Below are 20,565 nucleotides of genomic sequence, written 5' to 3'. Positions count from 1 at the left end.
TATCAATCTTAAATTGTCGGTTCTTTCTGGATTCTACTTCAATATTGTCCAATGTGCTCGAGTGTGTTCGGTTTCATTTGAAAAATGATAAATAATAAATCACGAAATCGGTTGATTTGTTTGTTTTTGTGTATCACATTAATTTTTTATGCGCTAAAATGAGTGCCTATAACGTCATCATTCATCCGTAGTAGTATTATTGATATTCATCCAAAACTGGAGACCAATAGTAATATGTTACGAATATTCGTATCAAAGAGGATAATCGAAAATGTATCCTATTCATATCGTTTTTTTTCAACAATAGCCAACGATGGGGCCTTTTTTTGTTGAAAAATTAGTATGATATTCGATACGAACTTCCAAACGAAGATGTCGGCTCCATTGGATTGCATGTAAAAAGTAAATTCTAAAAGACGAATGATTAAAGAAGGCATGGGCGAAGAAAACAAAGCACGAATAAAGTATTATCACGACTTTTTTTGGGGGGGGACGGATTTTTGGACCGACTATGATGAAAAAGACATGCAGTCAACATTTGTTTATTTAATTACGCTAATATCTCCGAAGATTTCTTTCTTCGGGTTCTTTCGGTACTTTCTAATTAAGTTCGACATTGGTTTCAACAGCACTGGCCATGCCAATACTAAATCATTACAACACATCATATCACATTGGTGTACACTGTACAGTCTTTTTGATTTAGTAGAATGTATGGGGCTATTAAATTGTTCATCTGCAAGTTATTTGATGACTCACAATAGTAGGAATGTCAAAATGAGTAACCGTAATTTGCTCGTAGTCGTCCAAATTAATTATCGGAAGTATTATTCCGTCATAGCCCGAACACTAATCGATTCTCATGAACATATTAATATGACAAGTCCCGTTCGGCAATATTATTCAACGTAGAGCAAAATATTCATTCAAATCATTTACCCAAAATTATAGGGTTTTTTTTATGTGAGGATCATTATGAATTTGGAGCAAAATTGCTAATCTAAAAACATTCAGCCATCATCATGAGGAACTCTTCAATATAAAAAAAAGATGTATATATATATATATCAGTCCTTTTATCCGTTTCATCTTCGTATTGGTTTATTATGTGGAATGCTGCACAGCAAACATTTTGAATTCGGGACTCATTTCGCACAAGATTTTATTGGAAAAAATCAATTTAAATCGAAATTAAAATTCAGCCCATGCAAGGTTTTTTTTTATATGATTCTATACACTTGCATATAGATTTTTCTTGACTGGCTCCAGTCGGCAGCTCAAGCTTATTTATACGATTTTGAGATTCACAGTGGTGATAATCAACATGGTTCTAGGACAGCGCTATATAGCAGGCAGTTTGCAGTCTTTCACGGTGTGCTCAGTACAAAAAAAAAACAAAGCAAAATGCGATTTTGCGATGAACTCGTTCAATGATATGATTTCTGTATTTGAAATGCCATTAAACCCACTCCTCATTTGGTTGAATTTTTTTCATTCTCTTCCGTATGTATACGCTAGCAGTATGGCTGCCAAATGCACAATGCGCAAATTGTATTACTGCTACTGAAAGAGGCTTGTATAGACAATTATGTTCAGATGGTGGACAGAAATGTATTAACTACTGGTAGAAACAAAGGTTAGTAGCCAAATGGAAATTAGGAACAACATTTTTGGATAATATTATTCTAACATTGTCGGAAAATAATGCAATTTGTTCATGTTTTACCATTATGCAAAAATAATTTCGTTTACTATTTGTTTATACTCTAATTGCGAGTGATGTATTCGAATTGACCATCTATTTCGAATTCAAAGCACGTGCTGCGTGACATACGTGCTCGCATAATATTAGTCTGATAAGTCTGCTTTGTAGTCTGTCTAGAGTACAGTGACGTCGTTGTTATTGACCAAAAATATTTTCGATTGCCAACACTGTTTTTGTTATCCACGTATATTGTGATGATCGGTTTACGGCCATCTCGGTCCGTGTGAAATTGGATCCGTCAGACACGTCCGTAATCGCAGAAAAAAAGAGCTCACAATTCGATTATCTGAATTCTGTTTAATTTTTCAGTGATATGTGCTGGTGCTGTTATTTACAAATTGAATGAAACCGAATCAACATTTGTTGGTGGTATATGAGTATATATATCGTAGGCGTAACGGAATGGAACATGTTTAAACGTAAAGAGTAATCCGCAGAACGTTTAATATTAAACGTATTTAAAACAAAATCACTTCAAATTTAATTGAAAACTATGGATTTTCACGAAAATCCGTTATTAAAATTATTGATTTGGATTTTCAGCTATTGGTTACAGGAATCCGTGGCGAGCTGTGATTTATGGCGTCCATATGATTGAAAATAAATTTTAAATCCTTCAAATAATCGAAGTGAACTTAAGATGCTTATACGCTAGGACAGTCGAAACAGTTTGAAATATTCTGAGATCATGCAAGCATTCTACGTATTCGTTGTAGTGAGATGGTGAAGATATCGGCCTGAAATCAAATTCGTCCGAGTCAAATTTGTGGCTGATCTGCTCAAAATTCACATCATTATCATTCAAATCATAGTCATATTTAGTAAAAAAGAATGTATTAGTCAAAAATAATAAGAAAGAATGACACAGAGGCTGTTTTCTGTGTTGTTTCATGTTTAGTGTACAAAAACACAGCGGCGATGCTTACATTACATAAGATGTATGTTTCCAGCCTTTTTCCAGGCGTGGATTACGAGTAACTGAAGAACACTACCACAACTTTCCTGGAGACAATTTTCTTCCATCTCATTTCAGTTACTCGTAATCCGCGATTCAAAGTGGCTCAAATAAACATACATCGTTTCACTAATGGATATACTCAGTGTGCTTCAATATACGCTCTGCATTTTGAAAGTGTATATTTCAAATTTGGCCGAACATTTATGTAAAAAGCCTGAGGTGAAAAGCAGACATCTTCTGCCAAGCAGCATACACTTATGGATACTCTATATGTTTGTTTGAATAATTTTAATTGCTATGTTTATCGCATTTCAACTAATCTATTAAGAACTAGCACAATAATGATTATTATACACTCAAGCCATTTGAACTTCATTCAATTGGCTCATTTAGCAAATATTAGGTGCGTTTGCAATAATCATATGCGACAGAACGTCAAATCTCTAAAGAGTTCACGGAACAGTACAGTGCAAGGTTGGAGAAGGCAAGAGTGTCAAGTTCCATCATATGCAACATCCAACATACTTACTCACTTAATACATTGTACATTATTACTGCGCGGATAGTAGTAATTAGCCAATTTGCGAATCGAATCAGATGTTGCTAAGTGGCGAGCAAACGAACCGTGAATTCAATTTTAATTTTTCAAATGGAATGGATGTGTGCAAGTGCCAACGTTGACAGTGTTTCGGTTGAAGTTCAACTGTTTTCATTTCAGATTTTGCGATGGTGTGCAATGATCTAAAACCACGTAAAATATTATACAATTTAGATAATGGATGTAATTACACATGAGATATTTAATTATCATTCATTTTCCTTTGCCTCGTATCTCTTCTATATATCTATCTAACCCTAACTCCATTCCAAGCACTTATAGCACATCGCACATCCATTATAATGCTCTTTATCGGTCGCTTCTACATCGGTATATAATGCGTTTCGACTAACTCTCAATGCCGTTGTTATAATTTAAGGTTTAGTATCATAGCAACGATTGGCTAACAACATCATACACGGCGTAAAGAACATGAATGGAATGAACACATCGAATACCTCATTAGTATTAGCTTTTTTGTCACCTTTTCCCTCCCGTGATATAATCTGTTGACTTCAATAGAACCAACATTAAACACCATATGACAAAAACGGAAGAATATACGCTCACCGTACATTATATTGGGGATGAGCGCAAATCAATTTACGAGGTGAACTGGGAAAATAATATTGAGTATTGTTGTATTTATTTAAATAAATGTTCAGTTCAAGGTTTTGAGCAAGTCAAGTAGTGGAAATGAAAGTATAAACGGAGCCAAACCAAAGTATACCTTGATGCATCACAGCCCAAACGAATATTCACATCGTTACGTGAATGCGTAAGGCTAATCTGTGACACTGTCATTTTACAAGCATTCTATTTTTCAATTGATCTGCACTCTGAAAAGAAGACAATTCTTTGTGGTTTATTTGATAAAATTGTTACTGCAAGTTTTATACACCAAACAAGAACACAATTTATCTTCAAATCACACACAAATTCATCAGCTCATCAATAGTTTGTTCATTTTAATACTACTCATCACTACTCCTTACTCACTACTCAATTCTTCTCGAATAAGTGCGCTTCAAAATTTACGCATTGATTTGAAATATTTAACACTTAATCGTTGAATATACAAATGGCAACCGAGCATTTGTAAGATGCAAACATTTCGTACTCTATCATTCATTGGCTGTTGGGGAAATCGTCACCAGTATTTTTTTTTTCATTAATAAGAGGTAAGAATTATTAGTTCTACTCCAATATACTCGTTCGAAATAAGCAAAAACATCACTTGATGAGATCATCACTCGAGTGCAATAAATATTCATGGGATTGTTGTTTTTCTTTTCAGTCAAGAAAAGAATTTTAAATTTGTCGATTCCAAATGTCTGTAGTATTGTGTCATGGTTGTTGGGTTGGATGCAAATGAAGAGCATAATCATTCCATCTTTGGAATGTGCTAAGCAGTCTCTAATTATTAGCTGGGTATATACGTTTGTTAAATTTTCAGCCAAGGCATGCGGTAGAAAAGAGTTGATGGCACATTGTATTTTAGTGGCGTTAAAAGACACATGTAAAATATCTTAATGCCGCATGAATACATTCTCAGCTGGATGAAAATTCAGCAAATAAACATCTAGATAAAAATTAAAGACTGGTGCGAAGAATGAAAATGTAAACTCTACCAAATAGGAAACAAAGCATCTTCCACACACCGAAACCCATTTGATATTACTAATTTGTTCAGCTTTAGCAAGTGTGAACACAACGAATGTTCAGGTTTGTGCTGAGTAGTAGAAAAACATTTCATATCGTCGTTGGGCGTTTAATAGTTTCATGTGTACCAAAATGAGTTGTTACCAAAAATTGGTTTCTCGTTTTTTTTTTCATATCCGAAATGGAGTGTTGCAAAATTGTGTATAAAATGTGAAGCAATGCTTGCTTATATTGAGGAAATATACCGCGAGATCGCGTGATACACCAGTTGAGTTGATTTTTATGTCGAACAGTAGAAGCGTATGACAAAGTTACTCTTTTTTAAACGTACATTTGTTTTCGAATGTTTTCTTTCAAAATCGACCAAAATTACTATACTATAAAGCAAATTTCCCACTTGAATCAAGTTCGGTGATTTTCGTATACATGATTTGTTTGTGAAATACGAATTTTTGGAGAATTCGTATTGCAAAAAAAAATAAAGAGAGAGACGAAGGAATGGTGTACAAACACGAGTACCGCACATTTATTGGCCACGTACTTTTTTTGTAAATAAATAAACGATGATGATTCATTTGCCAAAGAAAATCGTAATAAAATGTCACACGCATATAAACAAACATAACAGTAATAAGCTTAAAGTCCACAACCAACAATAAATAGTTTCGTTATGTACAGAGTCATAAATTTTTTTATTACTCTCTCCCTTATACTATGGCTACGAATGTTTTGAACACAAATAACGTTGAAATAAACATGAACATATGCAAAGCAAGAGTTCTGTAATCATGCAAAGTCGCTGTGGGAGACTATCCAAGCGCTGTGATCGGTTTATGAAATATAATCAAAGAAATTTCTTTTATGGAAGCCAAGCCAAGCCAAGCCAAGTCAACGTTCTAATTATAGTCGAAGCAGATTGTGTTTTGGCCGCCGATTTTCATCATATATATGCATATAAATGTAATCGAAAGTGAATGAAATGTGGCGCTCGAAATTGATGACCGTCTAGCACCTACATTACGTTTGCTTCATATTAGAAATATTTTTAAGATCCACGGAACTCCGATTACAATGAACGCTATTAGGGTTTTGGAATAAGTTCAGTTGAACGTGGAATTCTATCCCACTAAAATTCCTGTTTTTCGCAAAATATACTGAGAGCTCCCGACTTATTTGGTTGACTTATGAAATTGGAAAAGCTGTTTTTTTTTCTCGTAAAACTTCATTAATTTATACTTTGAGTTTAGTGCACGTTTTATTCGATTAATATTAGCGTCTACCATGGGTGAGATATTTGTTCGATTAAAAGTACCACCGTAAATGAGCAGGTTGTGCAATTAACTCGAAGATATTTTAAATCGCTACTTTCGCTTGAAATTGCTTTTATTGTTCACAAACTTCCAGCAAAATATTGTTCTTATTGAACATTTAGCATGCATTAAAGTAGGTCATTGAGCCGATGGTGTTGACATTTTGCTTTTCGGTGTTTACTTTTCATTTTGTTTTGGCTTGTAGGCTCATTAAACTTGTTCCTTGAGAATTAACTGAACGAGCACTTCTAGAAATGCACACTTTTCTTGTGTGTACATATAGTCTTCAGCAGACGCAGTAGCGGTAAGCATTACACTAACACATACTCCGCGGAATATTCGTGTCTAATGAAAAATAATGTAAATATTTGTGTGTGTGTGCACAAGTTGAAATTTTCGTTCAAGTCAAATGCTAAGTTAGGCTTTTTACTGGTTAGATAAAACTGGCATTGACTGGTGCGTGTGTTTTTCATACAGAGAAACCTTGAAAATAATCACAACTTTTCATTTGTCGTTGGAATAAACTAAGTTTAGTAAATTTTAAAACTTAAATAAGCGTCAAGCTCGCCTAAATTAAAGATTGTACAATGAACATGATTGTAAAATACACAGTGCGAACTACTTTGTTTCCAATAAGTTACTGTTACAGTGGTAGTGGTGGTGATGTAAGCGCAAGACATTTCGTCATTTATGTGTATAGAAAATAGTTTTTCTGTTGTAGTTGTTTCAAAGCTGTGTGACACTTCAAGCACACGGAAGGTGAAACGAACAAACTAAAATGTGACTGGTGCCCATATTCGTTGTATTTCATTTTTGTTCACTACAAAAATGACGTACATTGCTTTCATGTTGCACTCATTGAAAATGGATTTATGTGGCCTGTATCGATATCTACACTTCTGAAATTATCTACCACCTAACACTAATCTATGTATTTTATTGTACTGATTCGTTCGTGTATCATGGAAATCTATCTTTTCCACAAATGCTGATTCATTTCTTATTTCTACCCAACGGGCATTCTGAGTTCTGAGCACATAACGCTATATAGAAAATAGATGAGTGAATGAGAATTGCATGGCACACTAAAATGCTAAGCGTTCGGTGCACGAAACATGTTAAAGTGATAAATATATATATATATTATATATATATATAAGATACACAACGAGATTTGATGCATTGTATTACAATATTCACCGATCACCCGATTACCATACACACACACACACACACAAGCAATAAGCAGTAAAGTAAAACGTGTTTCATTAATTTATGTTTGCATTAAAAAAGACAGTGCGCTAAGCAACTAAGCATTTGGCTTGTAGACCAGTTTTTATTTGTCGTGAATAACAGCAATTCGAGAGAAATTCTATGTGTATTTGTGATGCTAAGTTTATTTACATAACGAAAAAATAACATGCACGATCCACTTTGTTTATTTTAACGCTTTCGCATTTTCAGTCGTGCTTCGATTTATTCTTTCTTACTTTTTTCTTCTTCGATCGAAAATGAACGGCTTTATCAGTTAACATTCAAGAACTATACACACACACACACACACACGAATATGAAATCAAAACGAAAAATGAGATCATAATCATTTGTTTATGCCGTCACTTTTTTCTTCGTATGATCAAAGCACACATTTTAAGTGCATTTTTTTATGGATTACATACCGCAACGAGATATTCATAACAAAATATTGCACGGCATGCATTTGCCTGCTATTGCGCATACAGTTTACAAACTGCGCAGTTCAATGCTGTTATTTGCGGCGACAGTACTAACCGTATGAAGTCAAAACAAATAAATCCCGTATATCCGTAGATCAGTTTTGTTTTTAATGTAAAATCGAAAATGTTTGCGACGCGAAATCGAATAGTCGAAAATGTCCAACAACAATACCATAAAACACATGAAGACTGAGTTTTGTTTCTTCGGTCTGCTTTCTTTCAATTTACCGATTATCGTGTAAAACAAGTGATTCAAATCAGACGTCATTCTGAACGTTTGAGCCATTTATTACGCTTATTCTTCATTCTACATTTCATTCTTGTTTGTTTTTTTCCACTGTTGGATTTGGTTTTCTGTTTGAACACTACAATCAATAGGATGCGAGCATTATACATTAGCATTTGAATAGCTGGTAAAGAAACAGTGAGTGAAATTTCATCCTATAGTGAAGAGAAAATGTGGTGCAATTCGTCTTACTTCGTTCTAAATGTAATTCCATTATAGAAGTTTGAATGAGAAGATGCATGCAAAAAGAATAGAGAAAACAAGATGCCAACATCCGGAGAGTACATCGTATGGCGAAAAAAAAATCCTTTTAACTAATTTGTAAATAATAATAGAGTAGCTACCACGTTCACGTATTCATTGCATTCATTCTCTACAATGCGTCCGATAATGTAATAGTATGAAGATTCTTCATTGAAGAACAAATTTCGGAAAATGCTATGAAAGGCATCTAGATTCATTCTTCGAACCAAACAAAACACTTGAAAAAACTGATTGCTTTTACTTTGTAATGACATGCTTATGGAAATGAGGGAACGCCGTGATACCGTTTCGTACCGCATATTATAAACGTTCATACGATTGAATTCAATTTAATACGAGATTTATACAAATACTTTTGACAGACAGCATTTAATGCAGTGGCATTAGTGCGTCCATATCATATACATACACACGCCACACGCACACAGTCACGCATAGTCCAACTGAAAGGTCACACGCCGGATTGTTATGAGTGTCTATCAAATCGTGAATAAATAGATCAAATAAGCGTTACGTCGTCGCCATGCAGTCGACATAATCACGAAACGATTATATCGAAATTTTTCGGATCGTAAAACGGAAGTTCATTTGTTGGTTTATTATTATCGATAAGATTGGTACTTATACGAGATTATCTTCGATTTCGCTTACAGAAGCTTACTGCAAACAACATCAAACCTAGGAATTTTATTATTCATGGTCTAGCTGCGGCTCTAATCAACATTCAACAGGATTTTACTATATTCTAGAACAAACGAGCTACGTGTGATTTTTCATATTTCAATGTCTTCGATTTCTTAGGTGGCGACGAGTTAGGTTTCATCGCTTTTAATTTCTTAAAATGACGTTTTGAGTTTGCAGTCACAATATGTGTGTCACATCAAGAGATAAATGCAGTTTAAATATCATGTATATCACATACACATCGTGACATATCACTGACACCGCTACACAGTGCACAGTCACAGTCACAGTTATCTTTCACATAGATTGGATTAAGTAGCCCGTTGAAAATCGTCAAGAGCTGATATTAAGTGTATTCACTAACACGGCAAAGTGATAATAACTTCATCTACTCCAAAGCTACCAAACGCATAGTCTATTGAATGTGTTTTGAAAACCTTCGTGCAAGTCCATCGACCTAATGAGTGGTTTATTTCCTAACAGCATTTTTCGTTCAAAGGAAATCGAAAAACGACCCCAATGCATTCGAGTTAAATAAACACATTCCGTTCAAAAGAACGTACACTTATATGCAAATGCATTGTTTCAAAACTTTGGTCTGCGATTGGTGAAGTTTTAAATCAACATCTACTGTTCAGAAAATATTTGGCGCATGCACATTTCTAGATGAAAATGAACGAAAAAAAAGTGAATGATTAAAAAACTTACCGTAATTCCCATTAGAAGAACACCGACTCAGAAAATGTGAGCGGGCGAGAGAGAGAGAGAGAGAGAGAGAGAGAGAGAGAGAAAGAGAGAGCTGTGGAAGCTGATGGACCAACTCAAGTTAATACGGATTGCAATATCAACACTTGGTCACGTATTAATAAAGCATCAATTCTAGCGTGCGTGTTTCAAATGTAATGGCATAACACATATTAACTCTGTTTTGGTGCTGGCACGTTCGTTCCTTCTCTGTATATCTGTTTAGCATGCAAGCTGTTGATCTCAGTTCCTTTTGCTCTTTTGTGTTCTCTCTATCAAAATTCTCTTCGAATTTTTATTTTCTTCCACAAACTTGTGCTCTCGAAATTTTCCCTTTCTATTTCTTTATTTTCACGTTTTGAGTATTAATTTTTCCAGTCTTTTAGTGTTTTAGAGTTTAATTTTGTTTTTGTTTCTTTTTTTCTCACAATTTTTCACTCATCGCTTGTCATTTCTCCTAATGAAGAAATAAAAATCATCAAAATATCTTTTATCAATATCTCACAAAATTCTCTTTTGTCTTTCTTAATAGTTCAGCATTTAATATCAAGAAAACTCGGAAAGAAAACAAACTTAAAGTAGTGCTGACTCACTACTAAATCCACTAGTATGAAAGGCGAAAATATTAATACACTGAGAAAATAATCAAAGCTCGAATCGGTGGAAATTGACACGAAAATTGAAACGATGAAAGCGCTGACTATTTAATAATTTCTTTAGCTAGGGAATAAAAACCGGTCCGAAAATTATTTGAGTTGTTTTATTGCAGCACAGATTATTTAACACTTTTCATAGATGATTTGCCTTCGATCGATGCGATTTGCATTGATTTTAATAAACAACACATATGGGAAAGAAACAATTGTTTTCATTGGTTTATTCAATATTGCTTGTGCATTCGTCAATCGTGAGGCTGTCGTCGAACAGATCGAATCCTCTTGTCAAATCATCTAAAAGTACAAATAAAATAAACCAATTAAACTATGCAATTGAAAATGGGTTGTATGACAAAGTGAGATGGAAAAAAAAATTAGAACAAAATTGGGAGCAAAATCCCATATAAATTTTATCTCGTTTTTGCTCCGAAATTTTTGCATGGACACAAAGTATGCCCCAGTGGAAACTGCATGACCATTGAGTCACATCACAGAAGCTTGCACAAAATTGATTTCATTTCCCATTACTCAAAACTTAAAAAAACAGTCCAACCTAATTGATAAACCATATGTAACGAAAAAAAAATTAGGGATACACAAAGCATCACTAATCAATTTTGGTGGTGTGTTGGAATATCGTAGGGATTGAAGCTCTTGCTTCTACCATTTTTTCCCTTCAATTGATATTGTCCGGTGCTATTGACCAGTGAGCGATATTCTTATCCATTGTTTCTTGTTGCCTTTTGTTTATATTCCAAGAAAACTGTATACAAATCAACCCGTGCAAACAGCACCGTAGAAAAACGCATCAGTTATAGCAAATATAAATAAAATATTTTGAAATAAATAATAATGGGCAGTATTCGGTGCTGTTTTTATTTGGACTTATGAATTATTCTCAATTCATGTGGTTATGGTGAAGAGGGAAATACTAAAACTGTGTGATAGTGTTGTATACAAAAGTGAATGCTGGAGAAAGAACAACGCCCAGTTTCCTATACAATCTCAAAAATGTACCCGAGAACAATTTAACTGAACGACGATGATGGCAGTAATCAAAGATTCCAAAATGCTTACTATCTAGCGCTACCCTGTGCAAAATTTTCAAACTCAGGCGCCTACTACAAAAATCGGGCGTTAAAATAACGCAATCGGCGCCTGAAAATAGGGAATTCAGCAAAGGACTTTTCTATATAGCAGTCATCTTTCAATCTCAGCCAGTAATAAAACATCGACGATTTTTTTTCTTTCATAAAACGCAAAAAAGCGAATCGAATGGGCTTTGAAAACGAAACCCATTATACCAATTTTGATATTTTATCACTTCCCGTGGAGTATACATGTAGGTCACACAAATATGTTTTGTGTCTTATCAGTATCTATAACATTGGCGCCCCACAATCCATATTCTCTGAAATTTCTACAATAGATGAGTGTTTTTTGTGTTCACATTGCGAAATATGTGATATAAAACCTAAACTGTTTATAACATCAGATATCAAATAGAATATTTGGCTGAATGGCTTTCCGTAAATGGTGTTTTGGAAAAGTGAAGAAAAAAAAACGATTGTCATTTACTCAATTCAACGCTCCACAAATACATAGCAATACCCTTTGAATTCAATATTAGATTAGGTGGGGTCAAACTGTTTGGCTATAAAATTCGACCACGACATTCACGTATAATTAAAATCCAAATAAAACTTGAACTTCGTACAAACTTCGCGTCACCTAATTGATACGGATAAATTATGAAAGTAAGTTCAAATCATATTGAATTTACACTGAAAAGCGAATTGATAACAAATGAATGCGTTCACGGTACTTCAACATACAAGAACGATTGAAAAGTAGAACAAAACAGCGAAAAATGGGCAAGAAGTATCAATTCACTATTAAAAATGTGAAAATCTAATACGTGTGCGATTCGAATCAAATCGCATAATTGATGGTCTTATAAAGAGGTACGTGCGTAAAACAAATTAACCTTTATTGTAAACAGTAATTAAAGAATTTCCGTTTGCGAACGTATATGGTACTACAAACAAAATATCACATATCAGTCAGATACCTTAATATCTATCTCTCTTATCTCTACATTTCGATTCTCTGTATACTTGCAGGTATATATACCTGTGTGAATACGGTGTATATACCAACTATGTAATAATTTATTTGTTGAAATACCTAAAAGTTACATTTGCCTGCCATTCAGCTCATGCAACCCTTTTTCATGCTGTTCTATCTCTCTTATACATCTTCTTCGTCTTCGTTACATTTTTGCATCATAAATCACAAACTTAAACCGAAACGGTAATCATTTTCCATTTTAATCGGATTTCAATGATTTTGAATGGCAGAGTAGTCGAAAATTGCAAAGTGTATGATGGTACATCCAAAGATTCTCTAGCAGAGACAATACTCCGATTCTGAGCGTTTCGAAGAATTGAAGAAGATGCATTTAAATGAAATAGCCGCACTACTTTCTTTGGGCATGTTGAACGATTTTTCACGATGTGTACCGTCTTATCATTTTATTGAATTAATTTGTTAACATAAAAGGATCACCACACGGTGAAAAATGGCGATTTTATGATGATATTACGTTCAGTTATTAGCTTGAACATTTTTTCAAAGATATTTCTGTGTAAACAATTCCAAGCACTAGCCGGAATACTGGTGAGTTATTTGCTTGGTATGAAACATGTGGAGAGTTATGAAGCCAATAACGTTCGCAATGAATTAAAGAGCTAACAAAAGACGTTTCGTCTTAGCACAGATTCATTCATTCCGCTAGATTAACTTGGCGGGGAGACAGGGAGAGAGAGAGAGAGAGAGAGAGAGAGAGAGAGAGAGAAAACCAGCTTCACGCATAGATTGAAAATTTCATGGAATGTTGCTTTGAAATCTGCTCAAAATATATGGATAGCTACTAGCAGCGGCTTTATGTCATATATATTTAAATGAACGAAAATTCCTTTCATTTCTAGACTTTTTTTTCATTTAGAAAAACATTTCATGGATTTTTATCGAGGCAGTGAATGTCATTCAAAGAATTTGGTTGTATATTTCCGAAGCCGATAATTACTATTATTACGGAAAGGTATTTGAAAAAATAATTATTGTAACGGACCCATTTTCATTAAATACTGAACGTTTTTCCGCTTTTTTATCCAATGACTACGATTCTGATCATTGGTACAACCGTGGCGAATTATGTGATTTGTTGAATAGTATCCACACCCGAACAAAATCATTCCTAAAAACGATGGCACAGATACACTCAGTCGAAAGTGTATATTTACTGAAATTGTTATATTTTTTGTTGTTCCTAAACATTTATGTCTATGTTTAATTTTAAATCGTCGTGTTCTATTTTGCGGTTGTCATACTCATTATCGAATATTAATTGTGCACTTGAACCTGAGGAAAGGGTTAACGAATTTTCATTGGATCGCCTCTTTGTTCATTTCAGATTGAAATGTGAGTAATTTTAAATGCCATTGAATTTGGTTTTTCTATATATGTATATACATTAAATGTCATAGCAACAGCACGCCAACAAAACAATCAAGCAACACAACAACGTTGTGAAACGGTAACAACACATTGAAACGATCATATGATAACAAATAAGCGATTCCAATTCGAATGAATCGTCGAGTTACTAGACATCAACAATCGAACTGTGGTAGCAACAATGCTGTATGCAGCTTTACACGATTCAAACACTAAGTGCAGGCAAGGTAAGGCAAGGCGTAGCCAACAAAATTTTATAGCTTACACTCAAATAAACTCTTTTCTTTCTCTGTTGTTCTGATTTATTTTATTCGTATATAATTTTCGGTCGGAACTAATTAAACTACCTTTTGAAATAAATTCAACACTTTTCCAAATGCTGCTGCTGCTGCTGCTTCTATCGCGTATCATCACTTTTTCGTCTTACACTTCTTAACAATTTGTAAATAACATCTCATTTGATTCCAATCGGAATGCAAAATAACATTCTTCGTAATGATTATTTGTTTTTTTCGCCAAATTTTAGATTGTGCGGAATATTTCTTGTTGTTTTCTTCTGCTTTGCAATTGGAACGTAAGCACTTTTCATAGGTTTAAATGTTGTTTTCTGATTGTAATCGTGTTTTTCCATCAATTTGGGAATACGGGTTATTAGTCTAAAATCACATACACAAACACACAACACTTGGCTACCAATAATTTGGTAAACATTATTTAGTGAACAGTTCGATGAAATTTACGCCGCGCGAAATATTTCACAAGAGTACGACGAATACGAACAAAAATATTCCATCCACCTGGACCGATTGCTGTTTCTCTACTAAACTCTCTCTGTGTGCTATACAGCGCTGGGCTGTGTGTGTTTCAACACACATCGCTTCGTATCGCTTTGATACGTAATCGAATCGCGCTATAATACATTGCACATACACGGTGTGTGTGTATACACACTGGCAAGCGAAATTTAAATGGCTTCCATGCCCGTATACCGTATAGCTTTGACAGTGTATATGTTTTTTGTCCACGATGTCATTCGCGCTGTATTACTTCGTTCGAACCGTTCCTATATATGCTCAACTGTGCGCCCTATCGAAAATACAAGATGTGTGGCGGCTACTGCTGCTGATGCTGCTGCTTCATGATACCTTGCAAGATGCATTCATTCCAAACACGTATCTCGGTTTGAATGTATCGCGTGCTTTAATCAAGACCAATGCCGCAAATCACAAGCAACACAAATGCAATGTCACAAATGAAACGGGATTAGAAACATATTTTTGTGAATATGATAATAAAATTGCCAACATCGCGGAATAGAAGGAGAAGTGTATTCAAAAATGAAAATTGTTCAAAATGTTGAAAAAAATTCTACTTGCAAGTTTTATCCAAGTAGAAAACGAAGCGCGTTCTTATTAGTATTGGATTTTCTCTCTCTCTCTCTCTCTTTCTCCCTTTCTTTTGGTTCTGTTTGATCTGGTTTGCGTTATGTGTCTTAAACATTGAGCCATAGCCCGAATTCCACTCTTTATTATTCCCAACCATACGTATTGGTGCGGCGGACGTGTAGACGCATAAACGTATATTTAAAAGCGACCCATTCAATGGAAGAACGTATGCAAACCGTACGCACGCCGTATAAACTGAATGTCTGCGCATTGTCTCGGTCGATGAACATACAAAAGAGGGGAAAAACATTGAGCAGAAGAGAGTTAGCTACAGCATAGACGTACACAATTTAGACATCGACTACTCGATACCATACGTTATTTAACATGTTTGCTCTCTTCGTTTTTCTCTCTGGGTGAGAGAGAGAGAGAGCAAAGGCTACGCATCATGGTCTGTGGGGAAAAGAAGAACGCCCGCATTTTTTCCTTCTTTTTTGTTTGTGTGAAGTCTTAACATCAAATGTCAATTGTCAATTACTGAATTCTGGCGCATCCTTTATCATTTTTGTCGCGAAATACATGCAGCCACTAAATATATGATATGGACCGAAAAAATTGGCCTTTTATTAGAGAGTTCTGAAAGCCGATTTATTTTTATATTGAGATAATAAAACAGCGTTTTCAGTCCAAAGGTTCCCAATTTTTATTTGCAGGCCATCCGTTCGGACTTTATATATATAATAGACACGATACCTTCTTCCATATTCCAGTGTTTCAATATTTGTTTGGAAAAATGTTTTGTTTATTTATTCGTTCGGACTCAATGCATGTACTTACATCCGAATTGGAGCTGCTCACGGTTCAAAAACTCTAACGAACATGAACGGTTTGGTTTGATGGGCACATCTAATCCGAATCTAGCACATATATCGAATAGAGGATATTCACATCGAAGGAAAAATCAGTTGTTTCATACAACAAACAAATACTCTACAAGATTTGCAGATAATGAAAACTCCTTTTATTTATATCAAATCAAAAGCAACACAATGAATAAGATTTTCAGCTGAGGCAACGCAATTCATAAGTCATAACAATAAAAATGGATAAGTAACGATTTGGTCAAAGGAGCAGAAAGAAATAACCCGAATTAAACGTACCCAATAACAGGTTGAGAATGATATGATTCACATGATGTGAATGTATGAACTGAACAAACAAGACTGATGGAATGGATATATGATGCCGTCCAAGGTGCCATTGATGAAAGGAGAAGAGTGACACACCAAAAAGTAGAGAAAAAGAAACTCAAACAAAATATTTTTTACAAAATCACACATCTATTTAAACTGCTTTTGAACGCCGCGACGTGTCAATCGCGATTCGAATGAATGAACGTTTTTATTGCTGCACATTCAATATGCTGCAGCCAAAAAGATATCTGTGAATATAAAGGGAAAAAATCGTGAATAAAGAAAGAAGAACAATGCATTCATTTGAATAAAACGCATCTTTCCATCATTTTCAGCGCAACTCCATATATACCTTTCATGAATTTTCAAAGTCATCCGTCATCTCCGGAGTGATGAAAAGCAATGGAATTTTTTTAGTCTCCAATGTAAATATTGAAGATGAAGTAGAGAATTTATTAAATGGACGAGAAAAAAGTAATGGCCAAGGCTTTATTATGCTGAGAATAAACAAACCATAACAACAACAGAACTCTACTAAAATCATGGCAGTCTATAGGCAGGTACGAAATTGTAACAGAAAGACTGGACAAACTGCCGCATTCGGATCAAACCACGTCATGCCCTTAATTCTAACTTACAAGTTGGAAAAGAATTTTCGCACAAAAATTTAGCATATTTTTGTCACAGATTTGCCCAAAGAAAAAACTTCCTTTGTTTTAAGGTGCACCATTCGTATGCCGACAGGTAGAAAACACAACGAAATAAGAATAACATCGAAAATGGAGATCGAAATTAGTATTATATGGATTTTCGTGATTTGGCCATATTAATGTGAGCATGCGAACGTTAATGAGTTGATACGGACGTTTTTGCTGTCTGCATATTTTGTTAAGTATCGGTGACTGGACACGGATAGTCGTAGCTACGCTTTAACCTTCGCGTTTCGATGTTCTTTTATTATTATTTTCATTTTATTAGATGCAATAATAAGGGGTTCGAATTCGAGAGCATTGTTATTTGATTGCAATATAATTTGGATGGGATGAATGTCCTAACGGACATCAAAGTTGCAATAAGATATGGACTTGATAAATTATTTTTGTTGTTGACCGCGATATTTCTGTGTATAGATGCACATTTCCACGAAATTTTTGATACAATCCTAAATTATTATATGACATCCGGCGTATACTGTAATAAAAAATATGTAAACTGTTCGTCACTTTTCTTTCTTTTGCGTTTCATCCATTTTTTGTGCTCAAATTATCGAAGAAATCAGTTTCAATGTAGTTGCCATCCCGTGTGAAAGTATTTTGACTGACGGACTGTCCGAAATTAAGCGACTGACTGAAAGATGTCTAAAGCTGACTATTTTTTTTCATACAAAATTCCATTTTTCTTCAAATCATCTTTGAATTGAATCACCTGTAATCGATTTAAGCAATCAGCCAGTCAGTCAAAACATTCTTGTCTACTACATTAATAAATAATATAGCAGGTTCTGGTGAAAATGATAAACGCTGTCCATGATTCTTTATTTTCGATGAATGCATGAATATAAACAGGTCAACTTAATTTTTGGTTGATCTGTCAAACGAACCGCAAAATTCATAAAACATATTAGGTTTAATTGGAGAATGAGATATGTTCCAGTTGAGTCCATTGTTGTGTGGTCAATGATATGAATATTGATATATGTGGTTCTTTTGTTCCATCCCCGTGACTAAAACAGAAATCCTTTTGATGTTTTTGAACACGGCATTTTCAATTAATGTGCCCTGACTCTCGCATCAATTATGCAAATAAAGAAATAATATTTGCAATTTATTTTTTTGTCATTTTCTGTTTTACATTTGAAAACAATAACAATAAACATTTAACGGCACATTTCAAAAGTGTTGGTGCTATTTTATTTTTAAAAGTGTTTATTTAATTTTTCTATTCTCCAATTATTGAACGAACTAACAAATAAATAAATAATAATGATAATAAATAGGGTGTTTTCAATAGCTATACTTGAAATGATTCAATATGTAAGTCGAATGTTCTTTCGGTATTTCCCATTTAGAAATTATGTCCAAAAATCATGTAAAAGTCAAAACATAAATGATTTGGTCACCGTTCGATTGTGTCGTGCTCTTTTCTGAACAATTTTTCTTGATTGTTGACAAGATTATTTCTTCCCAATTATCATTCACGTATTATTACTGTGTAACCGACAACTGTCATTGTTATTTCATAATGTTTGATGAAAAGTTATGAGAGACCATTACTATATTTGTAGCAATGAAACACATTATTCGATCTAGAATTTCACAAAAGATTAGTATTAGACTAACGCAAATAATTGAACGATGTAAAAATATTAAACAATTAAATATTTAGTGTGTTTTATATTGACCGTATGATAGGTATCAAATGAAAGTCAAATTTATTTTCGTTCGATTACCTCGAAGTTTGTCAACAATTTATGAAATCATTTCGTGCATATATGAACATGTAATCGTGTATGTTGAAAGATTGATAGTCTAGGTTAGAATTTGGATCATTGTACAAGTACACAGGTATACACCGCAAAGCACGTGCACCGCTTTGCTTGCAAGAATGTTTCAATATTAAAGTTATCTGATACCGAACATATGCGTTTCGGACATGGAGAGCAGCACAGGAAACGGTTTTTTTTATAATATAGAAATGATTGTTCACATCAACGAATGTTTATAGTATCATTGATTGCTACCATATTTTCAATATTTTTGATACAAAATCATTACCTCGTTCATTTTATGAATCCTTTACACACAATAGAGGTATGAAATACATCAAACTGTAGAACCTCACAAAACGCCACTTTCGAGAAAAAGCAACCGATCTACGTGCGGTGGGTTTTTGAATGAATGGACGCGGAACTGTCAAGTGACTGGACCAATGCTTATGATAGAAAGCCTCAGAAGAAGGCCCCATCAACTTGTGCCATCCACAAAATGAGGCTCTACTGTACACTGTATTCAGTTCATATCGGATTTTATATGTAACATTCATTTTAAATGCGAACTTCTAAAGTCAACTAACAAAATAAAATGCTTTTTCAATGAAAATGAAAAAAAAAATTAAAAAAAAAATGCTTACACAAGCTTTAAAAGTTAATTTGAGGCCATATTGCGAGATCAATGTTAATTACTGAAAAATAAATGCGAATATCACTAGTGCATCCCGCCGTAGAAACGCTGTATGGGCAAATGTCGTCTTTTTCCCTTTAAAAATCGTTGGACTGCTACTTTTTTTTCACCTCAATAAATATATGTGGATATTTTGCGTCGGTGTCCGCTATAGCGTACACTCTGTTTCGTCGCATTCAATGTTCAACAAAAACGTTTCGGTAAAAGGGACTAGGAAAAAAGTGTGAATAGAAAATGTGGACTTCAGCAAAAATTATACGGTAAAAACTGTAAAATCGGCGAAAGAAATAAATGAAAATAAATTACTTAATTAAAATAAAAAGTTGAAATGAATCGCTGAGAATAAAACCCAGATTGTGTCGAAATGTTTGCAAAAAGCAGAACCTAAATAAAAAAGGGTGTTTTGAAACGTCAGTCCGTAAATACGACTGTTGTTTTTCGATTTTTTTTTCCAGCCGTACAACAATAATATATAAAAGATTTATACGGGCAATTAAATTGGAATGTCTTGTCCCATCAGTTTTATTCAACAGACTTTCCTTTTTCCGATTAACGCTTTTTTTCGGTCAGTGAATATTTAAAACCGAGTTTGGTTTCAAGAAATTTAGTGTAGTTAATGAATTTGT

The 20,565-nt window shown here is 34.2% G+C and overlaps 1 protein-coding gene across 5 annotated transcripts in view; it reads right to left on the bottom strand.

The window, feature by feature from the left end:
- Nucleotides 1-15,154, bottom strand: part of LOC129574973 (leucine-rich repeat and immunoglobulin-like domain-containing nogo receptor-interacting protein 2) — a 48,151-nt gene extending 32,997 nt beyond the window's left edge. Inside the window, exons 1-3 of one of the 5 annotated variants that reach the window (XM_055457705.1) lie at nt 14,530-15,154; nt 10,581-10,957; nt 9,972-10,464 (exon numbers count right to left, since the gene is read on the bottom strand). The gene's annotated coding sequence lies outside the window, so the exon portion shown is untranslated. Of the gene's footprint in view, nt 1-9,971; nt 10,958-14,529 lie in introns of all 5 variants that reach the window. The other 4 variants (XM_055457703.1, XM_055457702.1, XM_055457706.1 and 1 more) reach the window with 4 other exon arrangements.
- Nucleotides 15,155-20,565: the final 5,411 nt, after the last annotated feature.

Source organism: Sitodiplosis mosellana, unplaced genomic scaffold (genome assembly GCF_009176505.1).
Source record: "Sitodiplosis mosellana isolate CC-2019 unplaced genomic scaffold, AAFC_SMos_1.0 Smas_scaffold_6166, whole genome shotgun sequence".
Taxonomy (NCBI): Eukaryota; Metazoa; Arthropoda; class Insecta; order Diptera; family Cecidomyiidae; genus Sitodiplosis; species Sitodiplosis mosellana.
This window is presented reverse-complemented; position numbering and strand designations above follow the sequence as displayed.